Here is a 10,225-nt window from a genome sequence, read left to right as displayed (position 1 = left end):
AGATGTGAATTTTGTAAGAGGCATGAGGATAGAGGAGATTATTTGGCATGAGTTCAAGAGACTCATCAGGAAGAAGTATTTGTCAGAAAGGTACTATGATGGAAAATCCAAGGAGTTCTATGAGCAGAATATGGGGTCAATGACAAATGAGGAATACACGACTAAGTTCCTAGATTTTTTGAGGTATGTGCAATATCGTAAGGATGAGACGACAAAAGTTCATATATTTATCAATGGATTTCCATTAACATTTAAGAGTCGAATTGAGTATGATGAGCCTCAGTCGCTGGAATAAGTCATTGGAAAGTTGAAGCATTGTTGTGAGAAATCGAAGTGTAAGACTGGGTCTAATCATGGTTGGAAAGGGAATTCCAAGACTAAAGGTAAATGGCCACCAAATTAGGGAAGACCTCAAGATGCAGGTGAGAAGGAGCATGTTTCTCCTTACAAGAAGTTTAATTTAGTAGAGAAGGGACATGGAGCTCAGCCTTAAGAGATGTAGAATAGAGGTGATGGTAGGAGACAATTACAATGTTGGACATGTGAAAAGGACCATCTTAAGAAGAATTGTATGTCGTATTATGGTGCTAGGCCTCGGATTTACAGTGATGAGGAGGCACAAACAATTGGGGATGTTGGGCAGAGATTTCCTCAAATATATGAAACATTTTATAATAAGCAAGTAGATCACCAAACATCCATTATTGAGATGGAAGGTAAGCTATGTGATCAATTTGTTTCTATTTTTATTGACCCTAGATCTAATTATAGTTATGTTCATCCTTACTTGGTGGATAAGTGTGGTTTGAGAAATGAAGTGAATTCATAGTCTTAGTTAGGCAGTTGGCTATAGGTACTAAGAAAAGTGTTCATCATTAGGTAAGAATTTGTGCATATGATTTGAATGGTATGCCTACATTAGCGCATCTGGATGTGCTTTCGATTGGATAATACAATATTCTTCTCGGTAAGATTGTACCTTCATAGGACTAAGGTGGATTGTTATGAAAAGGATATTGAGTGCTTGGATGACAATGGAGAATAGAGAATATTGCAGGGTAAGAAGAAGCCTAGATCAATGAGAATGGTTACAACTATGCAAGAAAAGAACATTTGTAGGAAAGGGTGTGTATTATTTATATTGCATGTTTCTAATGATAAGGGTAAGGATGTTTAGGATGCAAAAGCCTTGAAGAGGTATCTGCCTTTGCAATAGTTTCAAGATGTATATGCAGTAGATATTTTAGAGCTACTGCCTTACAGGGAAGTGGAATTTTCTATTGTGTTAGTGCCAAGAGCAGCACCAACATCAAAGCCACCTTATACGATGAGCACTCTAGAGTTAGTGGAACTAAAGTTATAGTTGAAGGAAATTCTTGAAAAGGGACACATTATTCCATGTGTGTCGCCTTGGGTGCGCCAATATTGTTTGTGAAAAAGAAGGATGGTACTCTTAGGTTGTACATTGATTACGGATAGCTAAACAAGGTAACCATCAAGAATAGGTATCCCTTGTTGAGGATAGATGACTTTTTTGACCAGTTGAAGGGAGGAATAGTGTTCTTAAAGATTGATTTGAGATCAGGATATCATCATGTATGCATCAAAGAAGAGGACATATACAAGACTTCTTTCTGAACTAGGTATGGGCATTATGAGTTTGTTGTAGTTCCTTTTGGCTTGACTAATGTTCTAGATACTTTCATGTGTTTGATGAATAATGTTTTGTGTCCTTATCTAGACAAGTTTTGGATTGTATTCATTGAAGATATTGATATATTCTAAGAATGAGGAAGAGCATGTCGAACACTTAGTAGCAATATTGAGATTTCTAAGAGAGAATAAATTGTATGCCAAGCTTAGTAAGTGAAATTTCTTTGAGATAGAGGTATATTACTTGGGACATGTTGTTTCCAAGGAAGGCATAGAAGTGGATCTAGAAAAGATTAGAGCTATCATGGAATGGGCAACTCCTAGGAATGTGGATGAGGTTAGACCATTCATGGGATTAACAGGTTCTTACAAGAGGTTCATCAAGAAATTCTCACATATTTTTTATCATATTACATCACTACAAAGGAAAGGAAATAAATTTGAATGGATAGAGGAATGTGCAACTAGTTTTGAAAAGTTGGAGTAGTTGTTGACGAAAGCTCCAAATCTAAAGATTACAAATATAAATAAAGGCTCTATGGTGTGTATAGATTCTTTCAAGAGAGGACTTGGTGGATTCCTAATGAAATATGGATAGGTAGTATGTTACAAGTCAAGGAAACTGAATGAGCACGAGAAGAACTATGTGACACATGATCTTGAGTTGGTAGCGATCATTCATGCATTGAACATGTGGATGCACTTTATTCTTGGCAGGAGGTTTGTGTTGATAAGTGATCACAGTGGGCTAAGATATTTTTTTTGCCAACCTAATATAAATTTCGAAAAAGCTAGATGTTTGGCCATGCTTAGTGAGTTTGACTTCGAGATCAAGTACATCAAGGGTAATGAGAATAGGGTTGTAGATGCTCTTAGTAGAAGAATGCAGGGGAATCACATAGCAGCTATTAGATCATATGGGACAGATTTATAGGATCAGATATTATAGTCAAGACAACAGGATGAAAGGTATATGGATCTTAGGAATAGGTTACAACAATTGGGCACAAGTGATCAGGATGTGGATTATCATCTCACAACAGATGGTTTGGTGAGATTTAGGGAAAATATATATGTGTCGGACAACAATGACTTCAAGAAGCTTATTTTGAAGGAATTTCATGTCAAGCCATATTTAGGTCATCCAGGATATCAAAAGACACTAACAACTGTGAAGAAGTTCTACTATTGGCTGAATCTAGAAAAGGAGGTAGTTGAGTTTGTTGCAAGGTGTTTGGATTGTTAGCAGGTAAAAGCAGAGTGTAAGAATCACGATGGTTTACTACAAATGATTCTAATTTTGGAATGGAAATGGGAGGTCATTTCTATGGACTTCATTATAGGTTTGCTGAGAACATCTAGAAAACATGATTCTATAATGGTTGTCGTTGATAGGTTGACTAAGGTAGCTCACATAGTTCTAGTGAAGTCTACTTATTCAACTAGTGAGGTAGCACATGTATTCCTAAGAAGGTTCTATTTGATAGAGAGACTAAGTTCACTTCTAGGTTTTGGAAGGTGTTATTTGCAGGTTTGAGTATAGAGTTTTCATTAAGTACATCTTATCATCGACAGAAAGATGGACAGACAAAGACAGTCAACAGGATTTTGGAGGACATGTTGAGAATGTATGTTATGCACCAACAGGGAGTGTGGGAGGAATATCTTCAATTGGTTGAGATTTATTACAATAATGGGTATCAAAAGTCACTGAGGATGAGTCTAGTTTAGGAAATTTATGGGCAAAGTCGTAATACTCCAATCAATTAGAGTGATCGAGTGTATAATGTACTAATAGGACCGGGCATGTTGGTAGAGATGGAACAACAAATGTAGGTTATCAAGAATAATATAAAGGAAACACACCAAAAACAAAAGAGTTATGCAAATCACCATAGGAAATTTAAAGAGTTTTAGGTTGGGGAACATGTGTACTTACACATAGAGCCCAAGAAGAGCTCCTTGAGGATTAGATCATGTGCCAAGTTGGCACCTTTCTATTGTGAGCCTTTCGAGATCCTTGAGAGGATTAGACGAGTGGCCTACATACTTTCACTTCCTCCAACAATGAAAGTACATGATGTTTTCCATGTTTCATTGCTTAAAATATATGTGAACTATATTGATCATTTGATTGATTGATTAGTATTTTAGGTGGATCCAGAAGGAGAATTCAAACCAAAACCTCATTGCATATTACAGCAGAAATAGCTCATGCTCTGGAACAGAGGAATTGAGCAACTTAAAGCGGAGTGGAAGCACATTGGCCGTGATGAAGCTACATGGGTATGGTTCATCAAATGCGGGCTATGTATCCTTCATTATTTTTTGGTTGAGGAAAAGGAGTTTTAGTATATTTATATGTTTATATATGGTTGTTATTATAAATATTGCAATGAGTTGTGTTACAAATATCTAATAAACGGTATGGTTGTCATGTTGGTTTTTATTTTCGGAAGATTGTATTGTATATACTACATCAAGTTGGGTTCTAAAGCTCCATGGGTAGTATGATTTGCCTTTCAATTGTTGGTTATAAGTGGCATAGAAAACAAAGGATGGTGTTCCCCTAAGGGGGAGGGGTCTGTAATAGCCTCAGGCTAAATTTCATGTAATAAAGTTAATAAAGGAAAATAAGAAGAAGGTCATGAGACACATATTCAAAGTTGAATGTTGGGAAAAATATAAAGGGGTGTAAGAAATGTTAATGAAAAAATGGATACCTACAATATCTAGTGAAAGTAGGCATTTTCTAAATTAGGAAGGTGTATTGGGTTCATATTGATAGAGGTTAAATAATGTGATTTTTAGAGAAATTTTCCAATATGTAGTCAAATTAGGGGTATTCTTTAGTATGCCAATAACACATGTTATATGTCATAGGTTCATTGAGTGAAGCCCCCATGGCCTTAATTGGAATTTTATTTATGAAAATAAAGGAAAATATGAGAAAAGGGAGATGAAAGGTTACATGTTTGCATGAGAGGAAAATTGAAAGGAAAATAGAGGAAAATGAAGAAATTAGAGGCATGAATAATAAAAATACTTCTCAGGATTAGTTCATAACCTTTCGTCCGTTAAATTTTGGAGCTCTCTCTCTATTATCTCATGCTCTTGCACACTAAGATAATTCTTGTAGCACTCTAGCATTGGAAGAAGGAAGGAAAAGGAAGGAAAAGGAAACAAAGGAAAGAAAAGGACAAGCAAGGAAAAGTTGGAGCAAGCAACTTCAGCAAGAATATTTGCAGGTAACAGGTTGCATGTGGAATTTCTTAGGTTGTTGGTGAATGCATGGTACATGCATGTGTGTATTTGGTTCTCTTGTTGTCATTGACATGGGTTTTTCCAGATGTGATAGTGGTTTCAGCCTTGACTTGTCATTTTTGGATAGCCATGATGTGATGGGGTTTTTTCATTTAGTTGAGATTTGGATTTACAAATGGTTTTGAAACCATGTGAGGTGGTCTCAAGGAAATTTCCATAAGGCCTAGGAATCCCTAGACTAGTTTTGGGAGGATTGCGATAAATCTTGAGGGTGGAGACAAGAAAATTCCTCAATGTATTGATGAAGAAATGTTGAGGCATCCAAGCTTGTTTTGGGCCTAGTAATCCCTTGACCGATTTTTTGTGGGATTGCGGTAAATCCTGAGGCTTGATGTGGTTTAATATCTGAGAATCCATGGTTTTTTATGTATTGGTTTTGGGCCTACTAATCCATTGAGCAGTTTTGGCAGGATTGTGGTAAAGCCTGAGGCTGGAGGTGATTTAATCTCCGATAAGCCTTGGTTTTTTTTGCCTAGAGTCCCACACTCATTCTTGGAAGATGGCATGGGAATGATTGGTTGAAAGAAATATTTGGTTCAACTCAATCTATGGTGGGGTGGTACATGGAAGTCCATGACCTAGTTGGATTTTGCATATGTTAATAAGATATTTTTTCCTCTTTTATTTCATGAGTATTTGTACTTGTTATTATGAGTCTTTGATGGTTGTTCTATCATGGTTATTATTATGGTTATATGCTAGTTATAAGAATGCTTTCACAATAGGTTATAGTTATCGATCTTGACACGTTTTGATTAGATGGTGAATGGTTAATGCATGCATGAGATAACACATGTTATTGTATCTATTATGAGAGGGCACTAAACCTTCTTGATGATTCTCATATAAGTATCAGACCCCTTTGTTCAAATATGCATTCATGACCTATAGATTACATTTTCTCAATATGTTTGATGAAATGATTGACATTGTTAGGTTTGGTTAGGTAAAGTTTTGATCAAAATTATGTATGAATATATTTTTCCTAGTGTTCTTTATTATTTTGGAAAGCCTCGTTGAGATTTGGGCAGTAGTCTAGAGGTTGGCCTAGAATTTAGGTTCAGAATCTGGGACCACACCCTCTGAACTGAGGAATTTAGGTCACAACCACTACCTAGTAGGTTGATGCATGTGGTTGGAGGCCCTCAACCATATGGGGGCCTTGTCATGCATGTGTTTGGGAGTATAGGTCACTCAAAAAGAATTCTAACCCAAGATTTGGGCAATAGGATTCATTGTTTATCTCTTGGGTGTCTTGTAGCTCCCAAGGAAGGTCGATAAGGTTTCAGTTTGTCGATTCCACTTCCTTAACTATACTTAGGAGGTCGAGTCATGTCATAGTAGACCTCAACTCATGTTTACCCCTGCAAGACAGTGAAAGTGGGTAAATGTGGGAGGATGCATTACAAGATATGTGGATAACACTCTGTTTTTGTTTGTTTCCATGCTAACAAGAACATCGAGGATGGTTTTCCCTTTAAGGGGGTGGGGTTTGTGACACCCCTGGTACATTTCCTAACTTTTTTAATGTAGTGATGTAATGGCATGAAGTATGAGACCACAAATCCATGATCTAAGAGGGAAGAGGAAAGATTAACTAAGTAGTTCTACTACTAGCTGAAGAGGAAGTTCTACTACTGGCTAAATCTGAAGAAAGAGGTAGTTGAGATTTGCTTTGTACGTAAGTTTATTGTGTTATATGCATTCATTCAGGTTTTGTGACTCATATTTTTTTCATACTTAATTTATATTTCAAATGTAGGACTCTTAGTCTTGTTAAACGCTAAATGTGTAAGGCATAAATATGGTTTGGGTCTTCGTGGAGTTGCAAGCTTGGTTGTAAGCATGTTAAAACTCTTAAATGTTTAATGTTTAAGAAAGACCCTTTACATGTGTTAATTGTTCTTCACATGCCTTGTTTTTCTTTATTTGATCAATTAGACTAGATGGATCAAAGCCAAACTCCGAGTTTTTATTTAAATCCTTAAGGTCTAAGTAAAATTAGGGTCAAACTAGAGAAATTCTAATAGAGTAAAATAATGGTTAGAATTGTAAAATTGACGAAGTGTTGAAAGTCAGGGCCTTTTGGGGTCGAGATCCTTCACGGTTATATAATGGACAAAATATCCTAACTAGTGGACCAAGCACGACATTACTCGGGGGTTAAGAAGGCGGAAAAACCTTATAAAGTTGCTCCTAGATATATGTCATGACTAGTGGGCTAATCCCAACCTTAGTTAGGGGTTAGGACATTGACGAGATCAGTGATTAGCGGTTGCGACCTAGACTAGTTCAGGAGTCAGGGCCTTAGATGTTTGCATTAAGGATTTCATTAGGGGAGGTCAACGATGATTCCTCAATTGTGGACCCTAGGCTCAAGTGGTGTGGAAATGGCCACAAGGTGGGTGAATTGGACCACTAGATGAGGTGGAGCACCATACAAGTCCACATTGTAGCACTCTTACTCACGTGGCTAGGGTTTTGTTGCACAAAACTTTAAATGGCCATAACTTATGATCCGGGAGTCAGATTCTGATAAAACTTATATTGTTGAAAAGTTCATGACAAGTTGATCATGATGGTAATGTTTGTTAATGGTTTCAAAGAAGTTGAAATTGAGGGATTTTATAACACCATTTCCAGAACTAAACATTAGAGGTTATATGATCACAACAACTTCTTCCTTGAACCCTTAGTGTGGGTTATGGGTTTTATGGGGGTATGTTACATTTAACCCATACAAAGATATCTCAAACTTAGTCCCTTTTATGGGGGTATGTTACATTTAACCCATATGAAGATATCTCGAATGCAGTCCCATTATGGGTTAAGCTCCTCGACTTCCACACTCCTATTGTAGTGATGATTGCCCTAGAGAAATTCAAAATGTAGTCGGAAAATATTTTGATAGAACTGAACCAAAGGGTTCTCTATTTGCATGTGCTAAAATTTGTGTTGAGGTATATCTAGAGAAGGGCTCGCCTTCTTAAATAAACCTCACTATGGGGGATTATACTCATTGTCATATTCTTGATTATGAGTAGATCCCATTTAAAAGTAGATTTTATCATCAATACAATCACTCAGTGAGATATTGTAAGAAAGCCTATGCTAGTAAGGGCACAAATCCACCATCAAATCAAGAGGAGTAGTGGAAATCTCAAAGGAGAGGAGGGAATAGAGGTAGCTCATCAGTGGGAAGGAATCAAAATACTCAAAATAAAAATAGGGCTTCATTATCAGCAAACCAATTTGATGTTTTGTAGAATCATGCTGAGAACGATCTCAAGGATTCAAATCCTAATTCCAACAAAGGAGATTCTAGAGAAGACACAATAATAACAAATCAAGAAGATGAGGAGATAAATGAAATATAGGAGGTTCCAAAACCCAAGAATACTTTAGATCTACAACACATGGAGCTACCCCCTGTAGAAACTTTAAAGGTTCCCGTGAATAATAAAGGAAATCCCCCATTCAAGTTTGGTAATGCTAAAGGTGGTCCCTCATAAACGAGGTTAATCACTTGCAACATGGTGCAGACCATAACTTGAGTGGATGAGGGTAAAAATCATGAGAGAGAAAGCATCAAGAAAAAGAAAGGAAGGTTGTTCAAGAAAGCAACTTGAAAAGCAGAAGCTGAATAGAACAAAAAATTGGGCAATCAACCTGTAATTACTAAGATACTGAAGCCATCAACACACAAATCTTAATCTATGTTATGCAAGTTTGTAGTTATATAAGGAGTATTTTGGAGGACATATAAAAAGTTTCAGCTTAGAATAGAAGTATGTAGTAAGATAATTAGTACTTTAGGTCTTTTTGGACATTTTTGAACTTGGATGATGAAGATCTAGAAAAAGATATAAAAAGTTTTGGCATTCAAACCAAATTAATTAAATAAAAACACACCTACCCCTTTCGTTTAAAATAAAAAACATTATTTCCTTCCATTATAAAATTGCATTTCTCAACTTTAAAATTATTATTATTATTATGTCATTTTAATCAATACTATAATGATTAATTTAATTAAATTGATTTTTATTATTCTATTATTTAAAAAAACAAATATAAACCAATATTGTTATATACATAAATGTTAATAAATCTATAATAACTATTTTAAAAATATCGAACTAATTACTCATCAAACATGATATTGTTAATTTGAAAGCTTATTAACCCTTCTGAATTTTAAAATAATAATAAATTTTTATATAATATCCTAATTTTAACCTACATTCAATTCCATTTCCCTAATTAATTAACAGAGATTTCTCATAATTTATACCATTATAGGCCATTGATTCATAACGATCATATTGGCTAGACCTAAATCACTGAATATATATTGATTTCATTGTCGTCAAGGAAAATCTTGTAACCATAAGTTAAAGCATGGTAACCATGGTTTGCGCATTATTTATAATTGCATGCGAAGCTTAATGAGCTCTAATAATTTCCCTGCATCATTATAAATACTTACAGCTAGAGCTGATCAATAGCCTCGTTCAACGTATTTCTGTCGAAGAACCAATGAAATCGCTGACAGTCATGCCCGACAGGATTATACGTGAAATCGAAACCAGGCATTAATTAATTATACCAACCACTACGAAATGACCCCAACATAAACACACCATCGCCATTGTTGGATTCCATCTCCTTAAACTGCTGAGACAAATTAGTGAATTTACAGTTGGTCTCAGTGATTTCTTCACCAGAGCAGCAATAACGGAAGTGACATAACGGGAGGGATGAATAATCCCTTTTCCAAGAACTCTCCCTACTTGCGCTCCAATCTCTGAAACAGTTCGTCAGCTTTCTCTGATCCGATCTTCTGTTCGACGAGGCTTCCTACAAAACTTCTTACTAGATTCGATTTCTTCTTCCCAAAACTCCGGGCGTCTCTAACCCAGTCCTTGAAATCTTCTTCGCCCGTGCTGCAGTCCCCTGATCAAGAGGGCGGACCACGCTTCAATGGCTTATCTCAGTTTTTTGCGTTAAGAAAGTAACAGTACAGATTCATTTCACTTTTTCTGCATTTGAAAAGTACCAGTATAGATTCATTTCAAGGTCTGATATAAATATTTAGAGCCATAAGTATTAATTTGTTAATATTAATCAGTATTAAAATATTTTATGAATAATGTATATTAAATATTTTATTATATGTAATATTAAAATATTTTATTGAGTTTAAGAGTATTTGTGTGAAAACATGTGTAAATATGTAAGTGATCAA

General features: G+C 35.8%; 1 pseudogene; it reads left to right on the top strand.

Moving 5' to 3' along the window:
- Window positions 1-571: 571 nt before the first annotated feature.
- The window catches only part of LOC149167222 (calcium-transporting ATPase 1, endoplasmic reticulum-type-like), a 31,230-nt pseudogene continuing 21,576 nt past the window's right edge, over window positions 572-10,225 (top strand).

This window comes from Pinus tabuliformis, chromosome 5_1 (assembly GCF_031772625.1).
Source record: "Pinus tabuliformis cultivar Carrire ecotype Pingquan chromosome 5_1, CPIR1, whole genome shotgun sequence".
Lineage (NCBI taxonomy): Eukaryota > Viridiplantae > Streptophyta > Pinopsida > Pinales > Pinaceae > Pinus > Pinus tabuliformis.
The sequence above is the reverse complement of the archived record's forward strand: the minus strand, read 5'-3'. Positions and strand labels throughout refer to the sequence as shown.